A 26,025-nucleotide genomic window follows, 5' to 3' on the forward strand; every position below is an offset into this window, starting at 1 on the left:
ATCTTCAACTTAAATAATAATTTCCTATAGAGTGTTGTAAGACATGTTTAACTTAAACCTATCTAGATTAAATCTGCTGCATTACTTTTGTGTGGGAAACCACTGATTTTCTTAAAAAAATTATTAGTCTGTCATGAGCTATCTTTGATAAAACCATGTTGCAATTTAGTCTACTTTCTATTGCCTCTCTGCTCTTACTTACCCATTCCTCCAAAATCTGTTCCAAAATTTTTTCAGGGAGTCAAAGTCACATTAGAAGCTCAGTGTTGCTCAGAATCATGTTTTCCTCCTTCTCTGAAGCTACACATTGCATTTGCAACCTTCCAGACAACATTTACAGTTCACTAAGTCCCTCCTACTGCACTTGTCATTTCACATTCCAGCTCTTAATGGGATAGGAATTTCCTACATCTTGGGTTTTAATACAGTAAATGGTGTAAGTTTTGTTTCCATCATGGAAACTGGAAGTCCTACTGCTCTAACTTAATTACAGATTTGCATTTGTTCATATTGCAATTTAACCTTAAGAACTCAACATATGCATAGTTACCTTAAAAGCCATTTTTTTCTGCAAGAGCCTCACAGTCACTGGGACAGAGTCCAGATCACCAGCGCTTACTTGTGATTCATTGAGCATTTAATAAATAAATCACTGTTCTACCCCGTCCAGACCTTTACTGCTAGCAGTTTCCAATCAATTGATGTTGGGAAATCCAAGAATTATGTGATCAAATACAATTTGCAATTGTATTTGTTGTTTTGTAAAGAGTATAATCCACATTGCTGTCAAAAGCTGCATTTTCATAAGAAGTCCCTTATGCTATGCTTGTAGTGCCTCCTTTGCCATAGTGATTTTCTCAAAGGCATTCTGGTTTAAGCACAGCATTGCACCTTGATGTTTTTACAGTCAAAATTTCACTAATTTTACCAAACCTTCCCATCCCTGCAGCTGCTACAAACGTGGTTTAGGCTGTTGTACATAGTCTGTAATTTAAAATATTTCAGTAATATTAGTATTTGTTAGCACATATGACAAAAGGAAAATGGGCACTGATTGATTACTAAGTCCTAATTTTCTCAAGCTTGAACAGACATGTTGTGGTTTTGTTTGGCATTAAATGCCATTATCTAAGATTTTTATCATGAAATACCATGTATTTTCTATTAGAATTTCTCTAGAGTTTTTATAAAGTCTATTCATTATTCATTCTCAGACAGTTGTTTGGGGTTTTTTTTCTATTTTTGGGTCTATAACTTTCTCTAGTAAGGAATCATTTCAGATGGAGTAGTTATTTCAATTCATATTTGTGTAGCTCTGAGTAGATCAAAGGATCAGCTTTGATCATGGCTTTTGGAATATTGATACCAACCTCGTAAAAAATGGCCTGAACCCTCTGGTGTTTCCTGCACGTTGGCAGTGAGTCCTTATGCAGAAAGGACATTTAGCCGTGTTGTCATCTAATATCAACTTAGGTTCATAATCAGACTTTCAAAGGAAAACTTTATTTCAAGCACCCAACAAAGGGAGTTGATTTTCAGAAGGGCTTCACTCTCAGCAGCATGCGTGCAGCAGGGAGAGTCATTGCCCATGAACTGTGCATTCTCAAATCTTCATTTCAGGTGTTCAATGATTTTTGTTACTGGCCTAAACTGCATTGAAAAATGCTTTTAATAAAGCACCAAAGACAGAAATTACGACTCAGCCCCTCCCTGTGAGCAGTGACAGTGGGTTTCAGCTCATGACATACAGCAGATAGATATGTCGCTGTCCATAGTCCTCTGATCAATCCTCATCTTGAACTCCATCTTCTGTTCTACACATGCTTGTCACTGAATGTTTCCATGTAAGAGTGGGAAACCTGATGTTGTGATAGGACAAGAGGTAATGGTTTTCAACTAAAAGAAGGGAGGTTCAGGCTAGACATGAGGGAGAAATTTTTCAAAATGAGGGTGGTCAAACACTGGCCCAGGTTGCCCAGAGAGGTGGTAGATGCCCCATCCCTGGAGACATCCCAGTCCAGGCTGGGTGGGGCTCTGAGCAACCTGATCTGGTTAAAGATGTCCCTGCTCATTGTAGAGGGTTGGACTAAATGACTTTTAAAGGTCCCTTCCAATCCACACTATTCTATGATTCCATCATTTCTGGTATCACTCACCTTTCCTACAGCAATTCATCCAGCCCCCATGTTCTTTCTCCTTTGCCATCTCTTTGCCTACCTGACTCATGTTCAGTCACCCAGCTGCCAAACACCCTGCAACTCCTGGGCTCTTTACCACGTACTCGGTGTGACTCCCTCCAAGAAACAGGGCTGGACAATGTTGACCTCTGGAAGCATGAGAATTACACAAAAGTTGGAACTGATGGTCATAAGATTAACTTTAGCCTAAAAACACATCATCCAGAGCTGCTGGTATTCCTGAAGATGCCTCATGGTGTGGACATCTGCAACGTTCCTAACTTTCTGCAGCTGTCAATATTGATTCTTCATTCAACTAAAGCAATCACTGCATTTAATTATAGCTCACCAGAAAAAAAAAAAAAAATCTCCAAATGAAAATACTGGCTATACAGAAAGAAAAAAAAAAAGCGATAACACAAAAGACTTTGGTCAATCATCAATTTTCAACTCCAAATTCTTTAAGGGGAAAAAAAAAAGAGTATGGATGTGAAAACATAGTGACTCAAGGATGTGTATTCTAGATGTCGTCTTTCTGATGCTTCCCTGTCAACCAGGCCCCTTGGCTGAACCTTGTCTCTCCCAGCCTGTCTTGGGGGACAACTCCAAATATAGTCTGAGTGTGGGACCACAAACCAAAACCTCTTCACTCCTTGGAGAACAGGAGGCAGGAGTGTGTGTGTGTGTGTGTATGTATGTGTGGGGGTTAGATTACTCTGTTGTTTGTTCATTATTTTTCAGCTGAGTATTAGAAATACTTGAGATTAATTAGGTTATGATTGGAGCAAAATTGAAATTACTTCTCATAATTAAACAGCATTGCTGGATGTCCACAAGAATCCTGTATTATCTGTCTTTCCTACATAAATAATAATAGCTATTTTCTCTGGCTATGAATATTACATGTCAAAGCTAATCTTCAATCCCTTTTGCTTATATTTTCAATATCTTTTGCTACTCCCTTAATATAGGAATGCTTTTCAGCATGCTAAGTGTCTACTTCCTCTTGCAGGCAGAGTTAATGTCTCCTTGGTGTTTTCCATTAATCTCACAGCAGTAGAGTTTCATTCCTTTTATTTGTAAAATTTTCTTTCTTTCTGCATAACTATGTGAAGGGTCTGCATTGCAAATCATGATTTCTAAATTATGCATCTTATGCTGTAAAAAATGATCTTCTGCAAGTGTTTTTCTAGTGGCTGGTTTGTTCAAAAAGATTTCCTGAGCATTCTTCTCCGACTGCTCCCACATGTCATCCTCAATCAGAAATATCTCAGGAAGGTGGAAGGATATCAGCCAAAGGGAAAATCCCTCTTATCATGAGCCATAACAGCTCCGTGGCCAAGAGATTCAACAACAGGAGCCTGGCTTTTGGTGCACCGGCTCTCGTTCAGTTGACCACTTATGAAGAGTATCACATCCCTGCAGCTGCACGTTGCTCTGGTTGGCAGCGTTTGTAAACCTGGACCACTCTGACCATGGTTCTGCAATGTGCACCCCTTAGCCTTGTGGTTTGTCATTGTACAGCAAATTACAGGATAAGGTAACTATATTAGCATCTAAATATGATTTTAGAAGGCCTTAAAAATTAGCCTTAATTTTATATACCTTAAAAAAAAAATGAAGCACTAGCTTCAATAGCAGTGGCATAGGTAGAATCAAGAACTCACTAATGCTATCCCCAATTGACATGTCCTACCGAAAAAGTGTTAAGAAACTACGTAAAGTCAAAAAGAAACAAAAAAAATATTACTTTCCCTTGAGAGAATAAACAAGTGACATATCTCTGATCTGTTTCAATGGGCATGTGTTGCCATTACTGTTGAGCCAGCGGGACATATGCACTGAGCTGGTGACAAGTCACAGTATCAGGGTACAGTTGTCTTAGCATGAGAGAAGAGCTGAGTGTGCCCACGTGTCTTCCCATGTGGTGTCTTAGTGCATCTGACTCCAACAGAGCTCAGTGACATTTTTTGACAAGCAGGAATGGGGGAGAACGTCCTGGTGGTTTTATCAGAACCATTAAGAAAAATGGATAGGTGGAACCACTGCCTCAGAGCAAAATAATATATCGCTGTATGGCTCCCGAAACTGCCAATGCTATGCATTTATTAAAGGTGCAGCATTCCTGTTACAACCCCTGAAGCACTTTCTAGCACTGTCCATTTTGGGCAAATTATCACTAAATTCCTTAATTCTCATTCTGTTCTGCTGATGAGAATCCTGTGTGTTTCTACATCTGGGGTCCCTAATTAATCAAACACTTAAACCACCGAGGGGCAAGTTATCTTCTTTGAGAGGGAAAGATGCAATCAAGGACAAAAAGGCCCAGTCGTTTTGGCTATTTTCTTTAAGTGTTAATAGAAAAGAAAGCAGAATATAAATGGAATGTCATTTTGCTTTAATTAAGAAAAATGAAAATAGTTGTGTATTCTATTTCCACTTGTGATACCTTGTTGAATGCTTAAAGTACAATTAAAATGAGGTCGGACAATTTGAGAAGTGAAGATGCTTGGCGCTTCTGCTGAAGAGAAGACAGCTGTCTATAATGGTGATCATTTGATGTTATTTCATTTACAATCTTTGCATTCTATACTTGTTCACTTCTTTTTCTTTTTTGGCTCCAATATTTTACATATTTATCTCATTTTTAATTATCAGTTATCATTCACATATTTCTCTTTTTCTCTACTTCCTTGTCCCTTCTTTTCTACAGGCTCTTTTCCTTCTTTACCTGTTCCACCTCTCTTTTTGCCTGTCTCACATGCATCTGTGAAAGACAATGGGGGAGACCTTGTGAATAATCAGATCTGATTTTCATAAAATATTTGGATGCAGTGTTAGGTGATACTGGAAAATGACCACACTTCTTTTTGCCTGGCCTTTGAAAGAGATCAAGCAATGCAAAGGATTTGACCTTAACCTTGCTACCTGAAGGATAATGATGACATATAGATATCGCTTGTTCTGAGCCATGCAAAATACATGTGCCAGACTATTCTCACTCACTGTTCAGTAGCTCTTTGGGTATAATTTATTCTTGAGATGACAGAATGCAGCTTACAACTTTTTTGCCCGCATCCCTAATGAGATAGTTATTCTAGGAGAGTCTGAGCTATTCAGCAAAATTGACACAGAGCAAACAGAAAGACTGTGCTGGAAATGAAGACCAAGTTTGTTTAACCCAAGGGGCTCCCAGTTAGGATGTCATTTTCTTGCAAGTAACTTCTCTTGGTGGAAAATGAGATCGCACAAATTTGCCCTGAAAGACAATTCAAGCCAGGTTTCCCAAGGCTGTCTACAAAATATTTGGACTTTCAGAAGATGTTGCTCTTCTCTGAATGTTAACTATGATAGTAATGGTGAGTAAACTGAGAAGGGGTGGGAGGAGAGGGATGGATCTTTCTTTCCAACTGGCATGACAAGACTAGACTCTACTGAAGGAAGGAGACAGCCAAGATACAACATTCAAAATCTAAGCAGAGATGGCTCAGTGTCTTCCAAAGCACTGTAACAGAGTACGTATATTTAACACATTATTTTTAGTTTACAAATGTTTGTTGACAGGAGTGACAAATATAATGTGCATATGGTAGTGAGGAGCAGCAGTGAAACGTTCTGTCTCCACTTGAATTAGTCTCCTCGTAATCCAAACAAACACACACCTGCAAATTCCTTGCGAGTCAGCCAGCTGAAGCTCAGAAGATGACTCACGTTGCGCTTGGCTGGAACACTCTCTAAGGCAGGCCTGTGTGGACATGGCGTTTTGTGCAACGCCATGGGATGTTGAATAGCTGGGAGTTGTGATGTTGCAATGCAGCTATTCTAAGCAAGGACTTTCTTCTTTGCAAGCAAGTGGAAAAGATCTGCCAGAAGAGTTATTTTTTAAAAAAAAAAGGATAAATACAAGTCAGCATGGGTTGGGAAGGATGAAAAACTTAAACACAACTGCAGGTCTGGATGTGATGTTTACTGCTTTGACTGAACTTCTGAGGGTCTCTTTTGTCATTCTGTGGATCAAATTCTGTGTTGCAACCCGTATTCAAGAAACACTCCTGATGAGGTCAGCACAGGTTTTAACCATAAAGCACAACTATAATGTGTTAATAATATCAAATAACGTGTATTAGCCTTTAGGCAGCCGGCTTTCAGGATGGGCCTAGCTGGCATTTCTGAACAGAAATGAGCCTGGAGAAAGAACAACAATATACGAACCAAATAAGTGTGGAAATGTATAGCTAAGAAACATAGCAGTAAAGACTCAGAAGGGGCTCATATTTCTACATCTTTGTCCTTCTTCATTAGAATTTGAATATACTTGCTCAGTTTCAAAGGATAATAGGAGTCTGTAATTATTCTTAAAAATGACATTTATTTTTAGTAGTTTTGAATTATTCAGAACATCAGGATGGTTTGAGGACACGATGTTCGGTGGGTGAGCATGTCAGCATTTGGGTGAGAGCAGGGTGGGAGGTGCCTCCGTGGAGCGCAGAGCTGGACCACGACAGGCGGGTGCAGCCGCATCGCAGAGCAGGACGCAGCATCAATCTGTCACTGAGACGTCAGGGTGGCCATGACATCCTGGCTGTCAGCATCGGGAGTCTGGTCCTCTGGCTAACAGTTCTGTCTGGATAGCTGGCAGTCACGAAGCATCTGATTCATGTTCAAGTGTTGGAGAACACGTTAAACCTGTGTTTCATTTTTTTAAAAATCTCAATTTAAATCCAGGCTAGCTTTTGCATTGACTAGGATTTCACCATGCTTTTTATCAGAATGACACTGTGTGGGCCAGGACATAGTCATTACTTTCTTGAATATGTTATTTGACATCTTCGGTGGTGTTACGCTCTTCAGAGAAAGGGAGGAGGGAAGATGGTGTTGCCATTGACCTTTTTTTGCTGGAAATGCTCAGGCTGAACTCAAACCTTGAGTGAAGTTTGGAACTGATGCTCCGCTCAGCCCTTTTTCTTTAGAAGCATACAGGAGAGTAGAAAATACTTATTTTCCTTTGCTTTTCTGCTGTTTAATTTTGTTCCCATGGTGACAGGTGCTTTGTAAATATCTGAGAGAGATACTCTGCTGTGAGAATTTCAAAATGCACAAGATTCAGAAAGAAGTTCTGTTCTTTTTGTCCCTTTTGCATAGGCAAAATATATCTCAGAAACTGAGTCCAGGCTTATAAAGAACATATACATGTCAATCTTAGTTGCATTTTGTGTGTTATCTTTGACTGGATTTGAAAGTCCTAATCAGTGGATTGTATTAAAGAAAATAAGATCTAGCTAAGTGAAATTAAGGTTCCAAATCTGATATTGTATGCATGGCGAAAAAAAAAATAAAAAACAAACAAAAAATGATAAGACTCTAGCAAAAGGAATTCCAGTACCTTTTCCCTAAAAGGAATATTGTTATATCTGCATTTTGGAACTGGTATTAAAATTTTATCCTTCATTTCTGCCTCTGCAACAAGGGTGCACAAGACATGGGGACAAAAAGCAGATCCGCTCCAGCTGTCTAATTGGACAGAGTTGTTGCTGAATGCCAGCCTGACCTAAATGGAACTGAAGGATTTTCACCAACCTTTCATCCTTTTGTATTTTCTAAGGTTAATCTTCCTTCCTTTGTGTTGCTTTCACTAGGCTGCAGCTGAGAGAACAAGAGGTACAGCTGAACTCAGAGCATCTTCCCATGTCCAGCTGATAAGGAGGTGGTTTGCTTGAGGCTAGAGCTAAATGACCTATTCATAATAAATGTTTTTCCATTAATTTCATCTTTTCTTTTGCACATCAGTTTGTCATGAAGAGACCAATTTTTATAAATACATTTCTTGTCTACTGTCCTTTGATGAATGCTGCAAGAGAAAAAAAAAAGTAGCCACCTTTGTATTGCGTGAAAACTGTCACTTCAAGGCTATTTGCGACTCCGTATGGCATCACTGCTGCAAATAAGAATAAGCTGACAGGCTTGTCTGGACCACTCTGAGGTTGTCCCCTGAAGGAGAAAGAGCAGCGAGTAGCATCAACTTTGGAAGAAAGCTTTTGAGTTTTGGTCACAACAGCCAAGTTGGTTAAAGTTTTCTTTACAACTCCAAACTATCGATGCACCCACCCTGTTGTATGTAACACATATATGGTAGCACGCAATACAGCTAGAGCAAAAGGTAGAGCAGGGCTGCCTTTTGCCTCTTGCTTTCCCTGGGCTGGCCACCCCTCTCCCTTTTCCCAACAAACTGTCGAAATGGACATGTTAAAGGTGTGAACTGGAGGGAGATAATGCTCTAGATCGTGTCCCACCCAGCTAGTACAATCAGATCTGCTGCAGAGAGGCTGATATTCAAAAGAAGAGAGATCTGAAGATCCTAAAGCCTCACCCAAAAGAGTTGTTTGACACGAAACTTTGGTGGAGGAGGCTGCAGCATTGACAAAATATTCTGAGTATCGTTTAGCAGCAGGCTTGATTTAAGTGCAATAGGTTGTTTTATACCAGTTAAACAGATGTAATAAGAAACAGCAACAGGAAAGCAAAAAGCCTGAAAACAGGGTGCAGTGAGCCCTGATTTGCTGTGTTGGTCCATAGATTTCCCCTGTTATCCACTCAGTTCTGCAGATGAGAGGTTTTGCCGCTTCCTCCCAGTTGCCACTCCTCAGATTAAAGCCCTGAGCTCTGTGACATATGGCTGCTCCAGTCACAGTGGATCTCTGGGCTTGTTTCCAACATGCTGTAACTCCAATTTACCAGAATGGCACTTATATATGTCCAGTTAAAATGTCCAGTTTTATCAGCAAAAATGCTTTCCCAATGGTACTGTTTGCCACTGAGTAGAATTCAGGAAGCATTTTGTCTCTTATGACTTTTATTTTCATAAAGAATGCAGACATGAAATACTTAATGTGATGTCCTAATTAATGTAAATATGCCAAAACCCTTTATTTTCCAGAGAAAATTATATTTCACTGTTACATTTCCACATTTTGTGGCTGCATATTTTATATACTGTAACCATGGTTACTGTGTCATTAAAGTCTGTTCAGAGGGAGTTGGGCATAGCATAGAGCTATCACAGAGAATGATTGCTTTTGTAAATTTAAAGAAGCTCTGCAGCTAATTAGTGTGAGTTTGTGTAAATTGGACCAATGGAGAGCATGAAATTTGGAACAAATTATTGCCGAGTCTGAAGCAAATAGAGAACATTTTTATTTGATTTAGGAACTTACCTTCCACATCAGAAATGTCTTAAACTTTTGCTTGTGTAAGGCTGAAGCCACACACCAGCACACTGCTGATAGCAGGATGCAGGTAGCCCTGGCTGAGAAGGGAGGAGAATGGTCTTAAATGGGAAGTACTGGTGAGAGGCAGAAAGCCGGGGAAAGGGCACAGCATCCCTGGGCTGTTCTGATTCTGCATCATTTGGAAATTTTAGGAGCAAATTCAGCTGCCTGGGAATTTTTCAAGCTGTTTCTTGCGTGCCATTTAAGTATATGTTTCCTCCATGTGGTACACTGTGTATTTGAGAAGTGCAGCTCTCTCTTCTCTCCTCTACTGCCCAACACTGTAGTAGCAGATGCAAAGCTGGATCTTTCAATCACACATTTCCCTTATTTTTCTTCAAATACTGACACCCTCATTAGAAAACAACATATCCAAGGCCATGTAGATGCCTAGCAGCCTTCATATTGTATCGGAAGCTGAATATAACAGCTGAATATGCTGCCAATCATTTTCCAGCATGTCCCCGCAACTCTTCAATAGTTGCATGATTTGTGGCATCCTTATGTGTTAATAAGAATTTTCCCTTTGTCACTGCACCTCTATGCTGAGCAAATACAGATGTGGGTTTTGTTGCAGCAGCCTTTGAAATATCTGCATGGACCACCGTCGGCGGCAGGTTTGAATCACAGAAGTGAGGGTACGTGGGGTGGTGGCTTCCAGCAGCAAAGCAGTGACTGGCCTGTCCTTGTCCTGTCTCGGCCCCCGTGCTGCTGCACACCCTCCATCTGCCAACCGCCAGGGGCAGGAATTGACAACTCTGCTTTTGGCAAATTTTCTGAGGTTCATCTCACACAATATTTGGCAGATCTCAAAAACTAAGAGCTAACTGCTCCTCATGGACTCAGGAAATCTAACGCTGTCCTGAGCTGATGCTTGCTTTGTATGGTCTTGCTTCTGCAATGCTGGGATACAGCTGGCATTTTCCTTCTGCAGGGTCTCAGACAATAAGCAAAAAATCTACAGCATCTTCTCCAGGTGCTGGTAATCATGTACTACACCAGTCTCAGCAAAAACCTCCTGTCTCCTGTCACTCAGCTTCCCCATGATTTGCTGCTTGGATCACAGAACAGGAGCTGTGGAAGGAACCACAATGGCCCCCGCAGCTTCAGGGAACGTTCTTCCACAAATGAACAAAGCACAAAACAATATAAAATCTTGAGCAGTCACTAACAATCCCTGCCTCTTCACTATTATCCAATTTGATCCCTGAAAGCAGCTCTGCACAGCCTGGCTGTTAGTACCCAGCACGATAGCCTTGGCCAGAGAAGTTGCAAAATCTGGATTTCCCATTGACTGCCACCCACTCAGCCAGTCAGTCTGGTGCAAGCAGCCCCCAGACAAACAGCTGCTAAAGCCGGGGGGAAGAAACCCCTGCCTGTGCTAAAAAACATTTAGTCCTGCAGAATCTTTTTGTGCAAGGACATCTATAAAAAATAATTATGCTTTTTTTTTGTTTGCAGGACTGTTAATTGAATAAAGATCAGTAACATGGCACAGGACTGTGTGCATGAACTCGCTCTCCCTGACCTGGTCACCAACAGAGTTGCAATTTTGAAGTTGAGGGTTTCTGCCAACTTTTCTCCACTGGATGTTCCTGCTTTTTTTTTGTTTTTCTGCATCTGTTCACTTATCAAATTTATCTGCAGGATACCTGAACCCGTACCGAGGATAATACCCTGTCAGAAGGTAGGTAATGGCAAGGTGTAGTATAACATTGTTATGTAGCAATGCTATGATGAAATATCTAGGCAGCGTGTCAGGAACATTGTATTTATCTTTCTGTGGTATTTTTGCATCATTTTGGGAAAGGCCAAGTATGCCTGTGATGATGTGATGTTATCAGAGAACATTTCATCACCTATTTTCCGCTCAGGGAGTAAACGCTGGGAGAGACAAGCACTTTAACTCCAACATCACCAGCAGCAGGTGATCCTGCACCTCCTCATTTGTGATAGTTCAAGCAAAACCAGCCTCCAGCCTTGTTTGGAAAGTGTGGGCATCACCAACACACTTAGGCTGAGGTCTGTTTTCCCTCTCTGGTATCGCTCCCTGGCAGAGTATTAACTACTCACTGGTAATTCAGTGTGGAAACACACTGCATCTCAGTTAAAAGCCTTAGAAGTGTACACAAGACTCAGATTTGTGTGGGGAAAAAGAGAAAAACTGCCCTCCTGGCCAGCTTGGTAAGCACATAATCCTCCACATGACGGTGGCTGGTGGCAAGCACAATGCAACAAAACTCTGGAGCGCCGCACTTACTACCTCACTGCTGCTTTTGTTCATGGCTTCTGCTAAATCCACGACACATTTCCCATTAAGTTCGCAAATGCTCATTTCAGAGAAGCCCTTTAATTTTTTTTTAACATTTCCAAAAATAAAGCGTAACCAGAGGGTTCCTGTTATGTAACATAAATATTTTATTGTCTTCCACATTACTGATTTGTAAAAAGAAAATGTAAGGCACACTTTTGGCCTCTTTCATTAGAAAGCCTTGAAAAATATGATGCCATATTGCACAAGTTGTCCTTCTGCATAACCATGGAATACTGTATTACGGATACCTAGCCTCTGCCAAGTTAATGCCTGAAAAAACAGGACAAATAGAAGTCTGCATCCTACAACTCCTATTGCTTTTTAGCTAAAAATAACTGTGCCTGGCAATGTGTTCTTTCTGCATCACATACACTATTTTTTTGATATTTGAACAATACAAAAGTGTCAGTTTTGCTAGGTTCATCATACCCCACCAGAGAAGTGTAAAAATTAAATGACAAATCCTGCAGGTCTTGGTCTACCCAGGCTACATGCTGTACCACAGAGAGCCCTGCTGGGCTGGGCCAGGTTGCTGCACAGATGCGGCTGCTCGAGCGGGACTCCCAGTGTTGGAGCATCTGCAATTAGCTCTGTTAACACAGTCACTGGATGAACTAACAGAGTGAGCATCTCCACGCTTTTATTAATTTGATGGTTCCAGACTCACCACGTAATTTGTGTATGAGCATGCTCGTGCTTAAGGACAGGACATGGGCTTATGTGGGAGGGCTGAGGGGAGGAGATGGAGGACAAAACTGTGCATGGACCCAAGCTCTTGTTCATGCTGTTCAGACAGATTTGGGGCTGATGAGGGCACACACGTCACAGCCCAGCCTGCCAGCAGCCAGCAGCTTTTCTGGTTTTCCTCCCACTGTGTGGAAGTTTTGGGAAGAAGCTGTCAAACCATGATTTGCAGCTTGTTCTTAGACTAGAGAAATGACCAGTGGGCAAACTACTGTTGCAAATGTAACAGGCTTAATCAATACCAGCAAAGGTAACAAGCAGGACGTACTTGCCTTTGGCTGCAAGCAACACATATTCCAGGAATCAGGACCTGATAAGGCCACTGGATAGCCAGTCTCTCCCAGAATTATCTTCCTCAAACCTCCTCTGAGTGTACTTTGGGCAACAGTTTTATTTCGATAGGATTTCCAACTGTGTGGTAGTCCTCTCCTGAGTGTCAGGCACCTGTGCATTGAGAAGCTGCACAAACTGCTCACACAAGAGACTGAACACATCCATTAAGGGCCACTGCACATTCAGAAATCCTCAGTGCATTCACAGCATCAGCATTCAGGACATTCTGCCAGGTCAACCTTCTCCAAAGGGCACAGGATATTTGGCACATGTGCTGTTCAGTCATACGCAAAAGGCTCAGGAGGCCTCAAACATCAGTGAGGAAAACCTAACTAGGTTATGCAGCAGCCCCACCTGGGGCTTGCTGCGAAAAGAGCCAGAGGGGTGGGGGTTATCACTGCAGAGTCAGCAACGTCAAGTGAAAGGTACTGATTTGTATTAGAAAACATGCCTCTTAATAAAACACTCCATGTGCATCTCAGGGAGCACCCAACACAGCCCTTGTTGTTAAAGCACTACTTGAGGTTATGTCAGCCTGGCATAATGAAGCTCTCCATTTAGTAGATACCAGGACTACTTAAGGTTTGTGATAACGTTTACTGTTGACTTCATTTTTATTTGAATTACATGCCAGAGATACCAGCAATATTTTGGTATACTTGCCAAAAAAAAAAAAAAGCTTTTAATATTTACAGACAGACTTTGAACATGCCAGCTGGCTGATGCTAAGAGTTTGAGTTCCCTTCAAAACAAAATTATTAGAGCCATTTACGTAAATCTCATTGACAGTTTACTTTAGCTTTTATTTCCAAGACATCAACATTAGCATCTGTCATTTATTTCGCAGTCTTCTGTGGGGAAAAGGAAAGTCCTCATCTCTGTATTCATACTAACATTTATATAAATCAGCCAGTAATCACTTGGATTTAAGAGCTGCGTGCCACGTTTCAAACAAGACGCAGTTGAACTCCCAGGCACAAAGCCAGTAGATTGGGCCATCCAGGAAATGCACACGAAAAGCCACCAACCACAAGCCAGTACTCCAAAACGTTTTGGTCCATGGGTTAGGCAAAGCTAGGTCCCATGAAACTTTTACACTGGGAAATTTCACCTCTTGGTATGAGATCCTGTCTTCTCTTACTGACGGATTAAATGACATGGCAGAGCTTCTCATCTCCTGCTCATTTTTGCCAGCTTTTAACCCCAAATCTTGCTGATTCTTTAGGCTTTTCACAAAACGAAGCATTTGCCCTGTCTCGGTTCCTGGGCTCCCTCACCTGGGCTGTGTCACTTTGTGCTTTCTTTTCTCCTACTTCTCACTTCAGATGACTCCCCTGCAAAACCACCAACACACATGTTTTTCACATTTTGAGTGGACCTCGGATTCGAATGGTGGCACAAGCTTGTGTGGATTCTGCTAATGCTGGTCAAAAACCTGTCTGTCATTTAAGACAACTCTAAGAAAGGAAGCTGCTATTTTGCTCTACCTGCAACACTGTCACATTCAACACACTTGTTAGAAGTTAGAATGGAAGAATTATTCAGTGTATTTGTTTGCAATGTACTGTATGAAGATGGTTTAAGAAGGGAGTCATGGGCAGGCAGGAGGAAAGTGGTTATTCCTTGTGCCTGGCAGCTGCCCAGAGGTGAGGCCTGCCCTCCATGATGGGGACATGGTGACTCCATGAGGAATGATGGATATGGCCCAGTAGGTGAAGCCTCCAGACTGCATGGTCTTTTGGTGGTTTTCCTTCTCTGTATCTTCATGGTGATTTAGATGACTAGTTCCTCCTGTAGTTCTGCAGCAGGGTGATGTGTTTTGCACAGCAAATATAGCGCCATGAGGTCCAGCTCACCCCATAGGAGTTTGACTGAGCGTTCTCTCTGTTGGGACCCTGTTCATGCTGCCAGCTGAGCTGGCATGTCCACAATGCCATCAGCAACTGCTGAGCTGCAGCTGGGCATCAGGAAGCTTTAACTCCTTTTCACCAGGAAGTGAAGGATTGTGTAAGAAACGTTGGTTGAGCTCACACTTAGGATGACACTGCTGCTTTCATAAGAGCACTAACAACTGAGCCTCCACCAAGAAAAGCACAGTGTTACAGGGAGTTGTGAGAAGGCTAATGCTGGCTAGAGCAGCCCTGAAGTGTCACTAAGTCGGATATGTCCCATATCCTATGCTTAACAGTTTCCAGAGTACAACACAAGATACATTTGCGCAGCAACCTCCTCCGGAGCAGTCACTGCTTCTTGTTCTCCTGCAAAGATGTATCTGAGCTGGCAGACCTTCAGGCCCCAGAATGGGGAAAACCCCTCCATTACCACAGCAGGGAGATAACTCCTATCTTTAGGTACGGGAAGAGTGCTGGTAGACAAAGTGATAGAAAGAGAAGGGAACAGTTACACATGATGTGTCCAGGCGGTGGCAGAACAACTCTTAGGAGAGCCACGTGCTTCACATCTTGGAGCTCACAGACTACCCAGTCCCACTGATGACCACCTCTAATGGGCATAGAAGAGTCTCAGCTCTGGTACCAGAAGCACATTAGTCCTTTGGGCTCCCTGAGGCATGCAGGCAATTTTGAGTTACAACTCTTTTCTGAACAGCCATGCCATAGTGGAGTCCTAGCTCTTTCCTCTTTAATCTTCCTCAAGAAAAGAAGTGGCTCTGAAGATCTGCATTTCCACATGGAGGAGACTTCTGAGAGCTGCTCTGATACTGATGACAGCTTTTAGGACCTTTCTGTACAAAGAGTACTCCTTGTTCTTCCTGAAAGTTCAGTGCACTGTGTACCTTAGTACCACTGCTGAAAGATCAGATCTCTTCACATACAAAGGCATAGATTTATGGCATCAATTCATATTTCTTCATTCCGGTTTGCACTAGCAACTCCTAAAAAGAAATGGTGATTGAACCCTGACTTACAGAGCGAAAAAAAATGTTGTGTTCCTCTAGCATCAACAAGTCTTTTGAAAGCGTCTCTAGAGTGACTTTTAAGGCTCTAAAGAGTTTCTTTGCCACATAACAGTTACTATTGCCAACATCTTGCGGAAGTATCTGGAAATTATATTAAAGGAAGAAAAGAAAAGAAAAGGTGGAGGAGGAAGCTGTGTGTAAAAACATTCTTTCCCTGATCCATATCTGAATGTTCCCAGTCAACAAGCTCTCAAGTCCACACTTGAACTGTGCATCAAAAGACTCAGCCAATGCGTATTCTCTTGTCAAGCTCATTCCAAACTGATGCATAACAGCCGTGTAATAGCCAAGGTCATTTCAAAGGTGTTTACTTTTACTGCAAACTAAATTTGTCTCTCTTCATTCAGAGATAAAGTCAGTAATGTTTGTAAACCAAACATCGTAAGGCAAAGGTCTGACTTGAAGCTGATGCTCATTTTGGAGCTGGGAGCATGAAACAGCTGCAAAACAGTGATATTTCCCTGGAGATGTTGACTATAACTATACAATGAATGCCAAGTTCAGAGGCGAGGTCTTGGGAAATATCTCTGGGACAAGCTAGTGATACCTCCCAGGGCAATACTGCTGCCCTGCCTGCCCATGGGGGCATTCGGTGCCTGGCCTCACACCTTTACCTGTCTCTTCTTGCCTGGCTTCATGTCACTGCCCATGAGCAGACCCATCAATGGCCCCATCCTAGAAGAGAGAGGCCCGACACAACCTGTTCCCAAGGCAAATGAGACCTGAAGGGGCCTGAAATCAGTCTTTCTTAAGCTGGATCTGAGAATTGCTTCAGCTTTGGCAGCCCCTGAGAGCAGCCGGCTTCAGGTCGAGCATGTCCTGGCTATACCACCTCAGTTTCTCAGGAGGTACAGACTTGTTCTGTGCTTCTGGCAAACTGTTTGCAAAAGGTGGCTCACAATCCGTGGTGGCCATTAGGGGACCGCAGGATATGGATCATGTCCCTACAGGCTGGAAAGACTGAGGGGCATGAAAATGAGAGGGTGCAGAGACTGGCACAGGCAGCTGGCTGGACAGGAGACCAACTTCTGCCAGTACTAGCACATATTATGGACCTAATCAGGGGCAAACACAACACTGCTCTTTTATCTGAACCTGCCTGGGTCCTGTGTATTTGCTCTATTTTCTTTTGTCCTTGTGTGCCACATAATATGAATTTTACTTTGTCTAATCCTGTTGAATTTTTAACGTGCATTTACAGTGTTACCAGGACAATGTGCATGGCTTCTTTAGAAGGCAAATATTTTTCCAAATTGCTTTAACTTCCATCTACTTTTCCTGTGATGACAGTGATAATGAATTAACAGAGTAGCACACGCTGTGTAAATAAGGACAGCCTTCAAATCGTCAAATATGTCCCACATTATGACATTTTTATGTTTTGTAATGCAAAAACAAAAGAGCATCTAACTTACGTTAGTGCTGCTAATGGAAGACAAAATGAGTTCTTTGTAGTTAACTACCAGGTTCTTGACATTTCTGACCAAATACAGTATAGTATTTCATTTCCACTCTGGTACTGCAGCTGCTAGCATTTGCCTCTGTCTAATCAAGCAAGAAGTTAACCTTGAATACCAAACACAAAATCTATAAGCTAAAAGCTAAAACTAACTTGATTTCCTGAAGGTCACAGAATTTAAATAGAATAGGGCAAGCCCATCTGAAAATAAAACACTGTGTATTTTTCCAGACGTATAGCCATATGTCTTTGAAACAGGATTTTCAAATTGCTTGTTAACCCTTTCCAGAAAATTGTTTCAAGTAGTAAAAGCTTTGAGTTAAATCTGGCTATGTTTATTCAGGGTTTAATCAAGCCAGGCCAGCACCCTGGGGCGAGGATGTCATTGGACCTGGGCAGCAGGGATTAAAAGAAACAAGAATATTTCCTCCCCCTTGCATGATCACAGAGGTTAACGTAATCCAATTCCTTGTGCTCCAGTAAATGGTGAGGAGGAGGCAGAAAAGAGTCAGCTCTGCAGTACAGCGAGGCGAGAGCAGATTCCCCTTGACCCGGCTTGTTGCGTTGATGGAGCGTCATGCTCGCGGGGTTTGCTCCGTGCCTGTGGGAAGAGCCCCCCTCTCCATCCCACTCTGCCCACAACAGCCCTTACAGCCACAGTCCAGCATCCCATGTACAACAGTGGGAATTCTGACTGGGAAAAGACTGCCAACTCAGGCCTTCTGAGATTCACAGGATAAGATTCAAAGGATATATTTAGCCGCAGTGTCATTTCTTTTTCCAGAACCTCATTTACAGACCAAATATTTACTGTTCCTCTTCATAAAAATTTGAGGATATTTGAGATCCTGCACTCTGGTTTGCAAGGACTTACTATGTTACCAGCATATATCCTTTAATTACAGAGCAGTTAACACTCAGCCACTGATAACACATTACAGGGTCCAGGTTCAGCTCTAGACAATGACATCTGCATCTAAATTTAGGTGTCCGAGCTCCCATTTTGGTCAATGGAGCTCTGGGGCTCAGTCCAGTTCAGTGCCTGAACATCAGAGTCCAGGGGTGTTCAATGGAGCATCAGAGACATCTGCATGGGGCTGGTGGATGTGACCCAAACCTGTGCACTCTGAAGACGCAAATGAGTTTTATCTGGGCTTCAGAAATGGCACTGGGCATGGCAGTGAGTTTCCCCTGGCCTTTCTCACAGGCAGTGCTGGAGGCTTCAGAGGAAAGCACAGGCTTTGTTAGGCCAGCTGCTTCAATCTTCCACCTCTGCCGTGCTGAATGGGAAAGGGGAATTTCTCTCTTAACCCACTTAGCAATCAATTTAACACCCTTAGATATAATGTTTTGTGGCTCATTGAATTTCCTCCCCCAAGCTGTAACTGCTGGCCTTGCTTTTATTCTCAGGTAGAGTGTCTCATCTTTCACTGAAGCTTCCTGCACTACTTGTCGCAATTTCATCTCCCAGGCAGCTCCACGGTGAGCCTTCTGCTAAAAATGTAATCTCTGAAATTTATTATAATGCTGTTATCAGAGGGAAAATATGAACCCGGGGTCCAAGTTAATGAGAAGTGCAATAGGATCCTGGGCATTGGTGGGGAGTCGTATCCATGTGTGAAGTCAATGGATCAACAGTTATAAATGAGACCACGTCTCACAGACTGACTTGATGTCTCCCATTCAGCATGTTCTTTGGTTTGGAATCTTCATTTCTAGCCCCTCTACCTGGGAGCATAACTGTACGTAGAACTAATGGAAATACTTCACCGGAATTTTACGTTTAAAAATTGGTTTCATTTTTTGTGCCTGAGGATCATGTGTTTTGGTCAATTATTTTGGTTTTCAGAATAAGATGCTTTTAAAAAAAAATTATTTTATTTACTTAGGCTGTTTTAATCTCCTCCCTGTGCCACTCTTTTTTGGAGTCCAACTGTGCACAGTTCCTAATGCATGTCAAATTCCACAGATAATTTCTTTAAATTTTATTCCCACAGAAAGAAGCAATGTTTTATGACAAACAGTAAGCATAACATTGTGTTTTCTGATGAGCTCAAATTTCTTACGAGTATCAGTGGAAGAAGCTAGAGAACAATTTGTCCCCCTGTGTGTGTCAAGTAGCACTTGAGAGGCCTGAATAATTTGTCTCTAACTGTGTTAGACACCTTTTACATGCAAGATCCCCCCACCCCTTACCAGTGGTTACTCTAATTTGCCCCATCAACAGAAAAAATGACAATCTTTCAGACAAAACAGGGGGCACAAGAATGGGAGGTAATTTCCCGGTCATGCTTGAGACAGTCTTTTACAGTTGAAGTCACCGTAATTTTGATGACCGTTTCTTTGGTCTGCATCCTTTCAAGAAGGACGCTGGGAGCCAGGCCTGCCCTGGTGGGCTGCTGGCATGGTCCTTGTCTCAGGGAGTTTGTTCCTGGCAGAGGGAGGGACTGTCAGGAACCCCAGAGGTGAACACTTACAGCATAACCTGCCAAGGGGAAGATTCAGCTTATTATTAATTAGGAATCATCTATGCCTGCAGCAGGGAGGTTGTGTATTACCTGCAACTCTTTTTCCGCCCCATTTGATTTAGCGTTATCCTTATAATATGCAATCTTTCTTTTAATACTACTAAACTCTTGACCTCAATATTTTGTAAAAATGGGTTTTACAATTTAATTATACGTTGCGAAAGACGAGATATTCATTTTTACTCTTTTGCTTTTGGATAAGTATGTTCCTTGCTGGCCTGAGTGTACATGAGCATAAGAAAATAATCTCTTGAGGAACGTTTTCTCAAAATCTATGCCAACAGTTGTTACTTGCTATCTTCCAAATTTCACCTCTGCATTCATTAGAAAGCATTCAGACACTGTGGTACTACAGCAGAGACAATGTAACACCTCCCCATGTAGCATCGCTCTGCATCTGTTAAGATTTTTGGAATTATGTCTTCAACCAGCCTTGACTAAAGTGTTCATTTCTCAGACCCTGACTTTCTCAAATCTCGTTTATATTATTCTTCCTCTACCCTTCCCACAAGTAATGTAACATTTATTTAGATTTTTTGAAAAGAAGCTAGAGCAAAGATATGAGGTTAAGCCAAAGCCAAACAAGAACATTGACAAATTGGGTTGTCAGTGGCACTTTCTGTCCTTTATCATCTGAGTCCTATGTGGTTTGTGGCATAAACCAATCTTAATTGAGTGACAAATTGTTATTTCAGTACTGAAAAATCCTCTCCCAATTTGGGAGAGAAAATACTCTGATAATTCTTATTAAAATCAGTCTACAAACCATCAAGGCCAGAGGCCTTCTTTGATTGCTTTTGTAGAATAGCCACCTGGACCTCCTCTGGAGATTTGAGCTTGAGCATGGACTGTTTTCTATAGTCACTTTGCCGAAGCACACCCTGTCCAGAAAATCCAAGAGCTCAGGTGCAGCCGAGCTAATGATTTACACATGGTGATATGCTTTGAGGGGTCTCTTAGGAAACCCTTGTTAAAATTCTGCCACCAGCCCAGAGGCAGGAAGGATAATATTCCTCCTCTACTGAGGTCCATGGGATTCCTGATAAATCAGCCCTGCCAGAGCTGACTTATCCCTCATGCTTCTAAAAATGACCTGAAGGAGAAATTGTTTTCTTCTGTAATTACTTGCTTTTCTTAGACTGGACCTGGAGCTTACCATGTGCAAATATGATTTATTTACTTTGTGCAAACCTGTTATTGACAAGTATTGGCAGCACAGTGCTTGCAGAGCAGACCAGTGATATTATTAATCATGTCAGTATCAGAAACAGTCTCCCATCCCACTGATTTCATACTTGGAACAGAAAGATAATAAGTATTTTGGCAAGGGGATAACTAGCCAGAAAGTGACCTCTTTTGTCACTACAAGACTGATCCCAAAGACCATTCGCATAAAGGAAAAAATTCCCACTGGGTCTACAAGGCCTGGACCAGGTGCCTGCACATCCTCGGGAAGACAGCAAGTGCACCCATGGAAATCACAGAATCACAGAATGTCAGGGATTTGAAGGGACCTCGAAAGATCATCTAGTCCAATCCCCGCATCATGGGCTGATGCACTCTGTGTCATCCCCATCTCAGCTGTTGCATGTGCATTTTAACACAGTACAAATGCTGTGGAAATATTTCACTGTTTTGATCCTCTGCATCAGGGCATCAGGGCAGCTGGACAGTTAGGCCTGTATTTTATTTTATTTTTTTTTTAGGTTTTCCTGCCATGTTATCAAAGCTTGAAACCACCAATTCTCCCACTCTTGTTTGCTCTTTTTTCCCCATTTTTTCTCCCCTGTATTTTCAAGGTATGTTTTAGTTCTCCAGTCTTCCCCTTGTGCTGTTGTCAACTCTCTCCTCAGGAATCTTCTGTCCTTTAAGTTCTGACGGTCTGAATCCCAGCCTGCGTTATACAGGGATTAGTATTGCTAGCTTGACTGCCTCTGTTGGGTGCTGATGACCTGGAAGAAGGCATGTGCACATGGGGATAAAGCTTTCTGATGGTACAAAGCTGGCTGCAAGGCTGTCAGTACAAATAAGGAAATAACTATGGCCAGAAGGCACTGGATCAGCCACAGGAAGAGCAGAAGTACAAGTAAGGAACTGAGCAAGAGCAAAAATCATATGTTAAAACCTGGGGTAAGGAAAAAGAGTGGGAAGATGAGGAGATTTGGATGCAGATTGGCCAGGAAAGCCCCATGCAGAGGGAGGAATTCAGAAACCCAAGGGAGTTGCTTGGGCACTCGAGACTTGGTCTGGGAAGAGCCCAGAATAGGATTGACAGCATTGGACAGAGGAGGAAGAAGGGGGAGAGACCGCAAGCCAGCCAACAGGAACAACAGTGGGAACACCATGTCCAACACCACGCTCCCTCTGTGGAACTGAACACGTCCCTGCTGCCCCGGGACAGGGCGCTGGCCCTGCGGCCAGAGCTGCTGCCTGCGGGTCCTGGGCAGGGATGCTGGAACGCGCTGTTGGTTAACAAAACAATTTTGTCCAAGCCAACCTGAAACCAAATAGTTCATTTTCATTTTTACTCAGTAGAAAAACAGTTCTGTTTTTTCAGGAAGTTGGTATTTTCACCAGAAAATGCTTTTATTTTGCCAAGAGAATATTTGTTCCAACTGGAAGTTCCCACTCTACTGGGTCCCAAGTTGTTGCAACAAACTTCTGTCTCCCAAGTTATAGATTTGTTAGGCCACAGTTACAACTAAATACAGATTTCGACTCAGTATTTTTCTTGAGAACCAAATCCTCTAAAACAGTCCTTTCCTACAGTGCTTGACAATTTTCAGGTGGAAGATAAGAGTGAGTCATAACTTAGCTTTCACTTGTACGACAGGTACCTAGTTTAGGATATCTAGGATGACCTAGATTAGGATGGACAACAAAATACAATATATATTACTATAACCTGCCCGGCTTTGTATCCCTTCAGTGTCTAGGTGTGTTATCTGTTGAGACACGCTAGGGTTTTCACAGTGAGCTGAGGAGGCCTGTATTACTATATTACCAAGTTCTTCATTGTGGTAAATCCATCTTGAATTGAAGCATACCCAGACTCAGGTCAGCAGGTTTTGGATGCTTGACTGGAGAAAATTAATGGCTGAGGCCAACACAAGTGAGAGCCCAGATTCAGTGAGCAGTGAAGGGCGTGCATGAGGAGCAGACTCATGGATGTGAGGTGTATTTCAAGAAGCCTATATCCAAAATTTCCTAAGACTAAAGGATCATTTGATCTAGTTGCATGGGTCTTTACAGTATAATGTTGCAAACAATCTGTAGGTCACAGTGAGTTTTCAGGTCTGTAGGTGAACATAGTGCTGTGTGGGGCTCTGTGCATGTTGTGGTACACCATGTTTCCAGGCCTTGGCTGCTACTGTTTTTAATCAGTGTCCCCATGCTTGGCTGATGTGACACATTCTGTACATATTGGTTTAAAGCTATGTGTTATATCAAATAAAATTCAAATAATTTATTCAGTATCATATTTATTCAAACAAAAGAAATTATCTATAAGTTGGCTATTTTGGATAGGTAATAATATCACCAATTTTTCTCCTCCACTATAGACATAAAAAGGAATTATATTTTTAAAGAATTTCCTCCAAACTGCTGCATTCATCATTGATTTTCTTTCTACAGTTGTTTAAATATCAATATTTTTCTAACCAACCACTTCATGAAAATGCCATTTACCAGAAGTTATTTTTATCTTACTATTCTTAAGTAATTTATTTTATATGTCAATTGCATAGAAAGGTAAAGAGTTCAGGGAGAAAAAAGGGCAAATATCTGTGTTCTTGAATGCCTAACCTTTAAGATTTGAATTAGTTGTCTTTTACCTCTCGCTTTCATTTCTCCTCTCCCTCTCCCTCTCCCTCTCCCTCTCCCTCTCCCTCTCCCTCTCCCTCTCCCTCTCCCTCTCCCTCTCCCTCTCCCTCTCCCCCTCCCTCTCCCTCTCCCTCTCCCTCTCCCCCTCCCCCTCCCTCTCCCTCTCCCCTCCCCTCCCCTCCCCTCCCCTCCCCTCCCCTCCCCTCCCGTCCCCTCCCCTCCCCTCCCCTCCCCTCCCCTCCCCTCCCCTCCCCTCCCCTCCCCTCCCCTCCCCTCCCCTCTTTTTGAAATCAAGAACAAATAATGAAAGTTTGTTCAAAAGGAAACAATGTCCAACATTCATTCTACAAGAGAAAAATGTTCACAAAAGTATTTTCAAAATGGTTGATTGCTGCCCTTCCACTGGCTTCAGAGTAAGATTTTGCATAAATGTTTTGCTTTTTGTTCTTCTGTACAGTGAGAACATTATTCCTGAAGAGCTTTTTCGTCTGTACTCTGCAGTTACATGTTGACATTCAGACTCTCAAGTCCTAATTAGCACAACTGATTTTCCTCTGGGAGTTAATATAAATGATGGCAGCATAAAAAAAGCACTGCTGCATCTCACAGAGCTTAAACCTTTAATCATGGACAATCTGAAAGGTTGCTTGATGCTTCCGAGTAGTCAAAAATGCAGAACACTCAGCATCAGGATGGCTCCTTCCTCCTGGATCATCCCCTCAACCTGGCAGGAGTTACCACCCAGAGCTGCCCCACCTCTGGAAGTTCCAGGCCTGCTCTGCAACAGCTTGTGGTCAGTGTTATCAAAACATATTGAAAGATGCAACACATCCCATTTAGCTTAAACTCTTCGGGTCAATATATGTGCTATGTGCATACAGGGGCTTCTGGGAACCAGGATTAAGTTCAATTAGAAAGGTTCAAACACTGTTGTTTATAGCCATTCACAATAAACTTGGTAGACTACCCCAATACACACAAAAGGGAAGAAAGAGACAGAGAAATGATTTCTTGAGGAAAAGTGCAACCAGGATGTAAAGCAAACATGTCCCAACAGGACAATATTAAAAGGTCACCAGTAATGAGAAATTTGAATTATTTGATGGCACCAGTGTCGAGAAACAAGAAGACTCAGTTTCCCGAAGGTGGCAGTTTTGTTATTTTCCAAGAGTGGTGTTTCCTCCTCAAAACTGGTCGTACGGGTAGCTGTAGAGTCTTCTTGTACCTAGCAATGAAGTCAGGATGCACTCAACAGAAGCAACAAACATACTGCTGCCCCTGCCTCACCTGTGCCTATAGCCTTGGGTTGGCTGCAGCAAAGTTGAAAAACTGCCAAGCAGCTGGACTCATGTAACAACAAATTCTCTTAATAGCAAGAAATAACTGACTTAGTTTTCTCCAAAAAGAAAGTCTAGGTTAATTCACCCCGCTTATAATTTGGATAATACCTTCCATATAACATCGCAGAATGACACGTTTTGAAACAGAAGAATCACCTTTTAGCTTCAATCTTTTTACATACATTTGGAAAGTTTCCCACTTTCATATTACTAGGGGTGCAGATCCGCTGAGGTTAGGGATGTGACTGATAGGTCTCAGGGAGCAGACAAGAAACAGTCATTTTATCCACATTACTGAAGCTGGAAAGAGGCAAACTGGGAACAAGCACTAAGTTACTAACGCTGTTAATTTACATGCCAGCTTTAATTTCTGTTACTGGGAAGGAATGTCCTACCAAGGTGAGCACCAGAGTGTATCCTCTACCCCAAGCTTTTGGGTTCACCTGGGCTTCCTTATTTTATTTACAAGTGATCTGCAACACACTTTTATCTCAAAGTAAGTTAGAAAGATGCATACAGGGACTCTGATTAAGAGCAAGATCATTACAGATGGTCTGAAACCACCATTCATATATTTTCCAAAATGAGCTTGGAGGGACCATTAATAAAAAGAGAGGACTGAAAGTGGAGGTTTGGGTACTTGTCTTCTGTACAGAGAAGGATCTGTAGGGTAAGGTCTCAAAAGTCAGTAGTTAAGTGGTTTTAAGATAGCAGTTAATAATTGTTAAAAGTCTTTAAAATCTCAGTGGGATATTTTAGAACTTGTCTACATATTTTTTTCTGTGCAGCTTTAATTAATTTAATCTGAAATCAACCTAGTTAAGAGAGTGCAATTCCCAGGAGTGTGCGCCATTATTCCACTAAAGTGAATCACCTCTGCCAGCGTAAGGCAGTTTTATACCCCCCTCTTGGAAACAGTTAAACTTTGTCACAAATACTCAGTGTGTAAATAACTGGAGAAAACTGGCTTGAAAGCAGAAACAGCCTCTGTGGATAGCATAGATTTGAAAGGGAAGATCTCTGGTCACAACACAGATATTGTCTCTGCCTAGATAACAGGAGT

The sequence above is a fragment of the Columba livia genome, chromosome 2, assembly GCF_036013475.1.
Source record: "Columba livia isolate bColLiv1 breed racing homer chromosome 2, bColLiv1.pat.W.v2, whole genome shotgun sequence".
NCBI lineage: Eukaryota > Metazoa > Chordata > Aves > Columbiformes > Columbidae > Columba > Columba livia.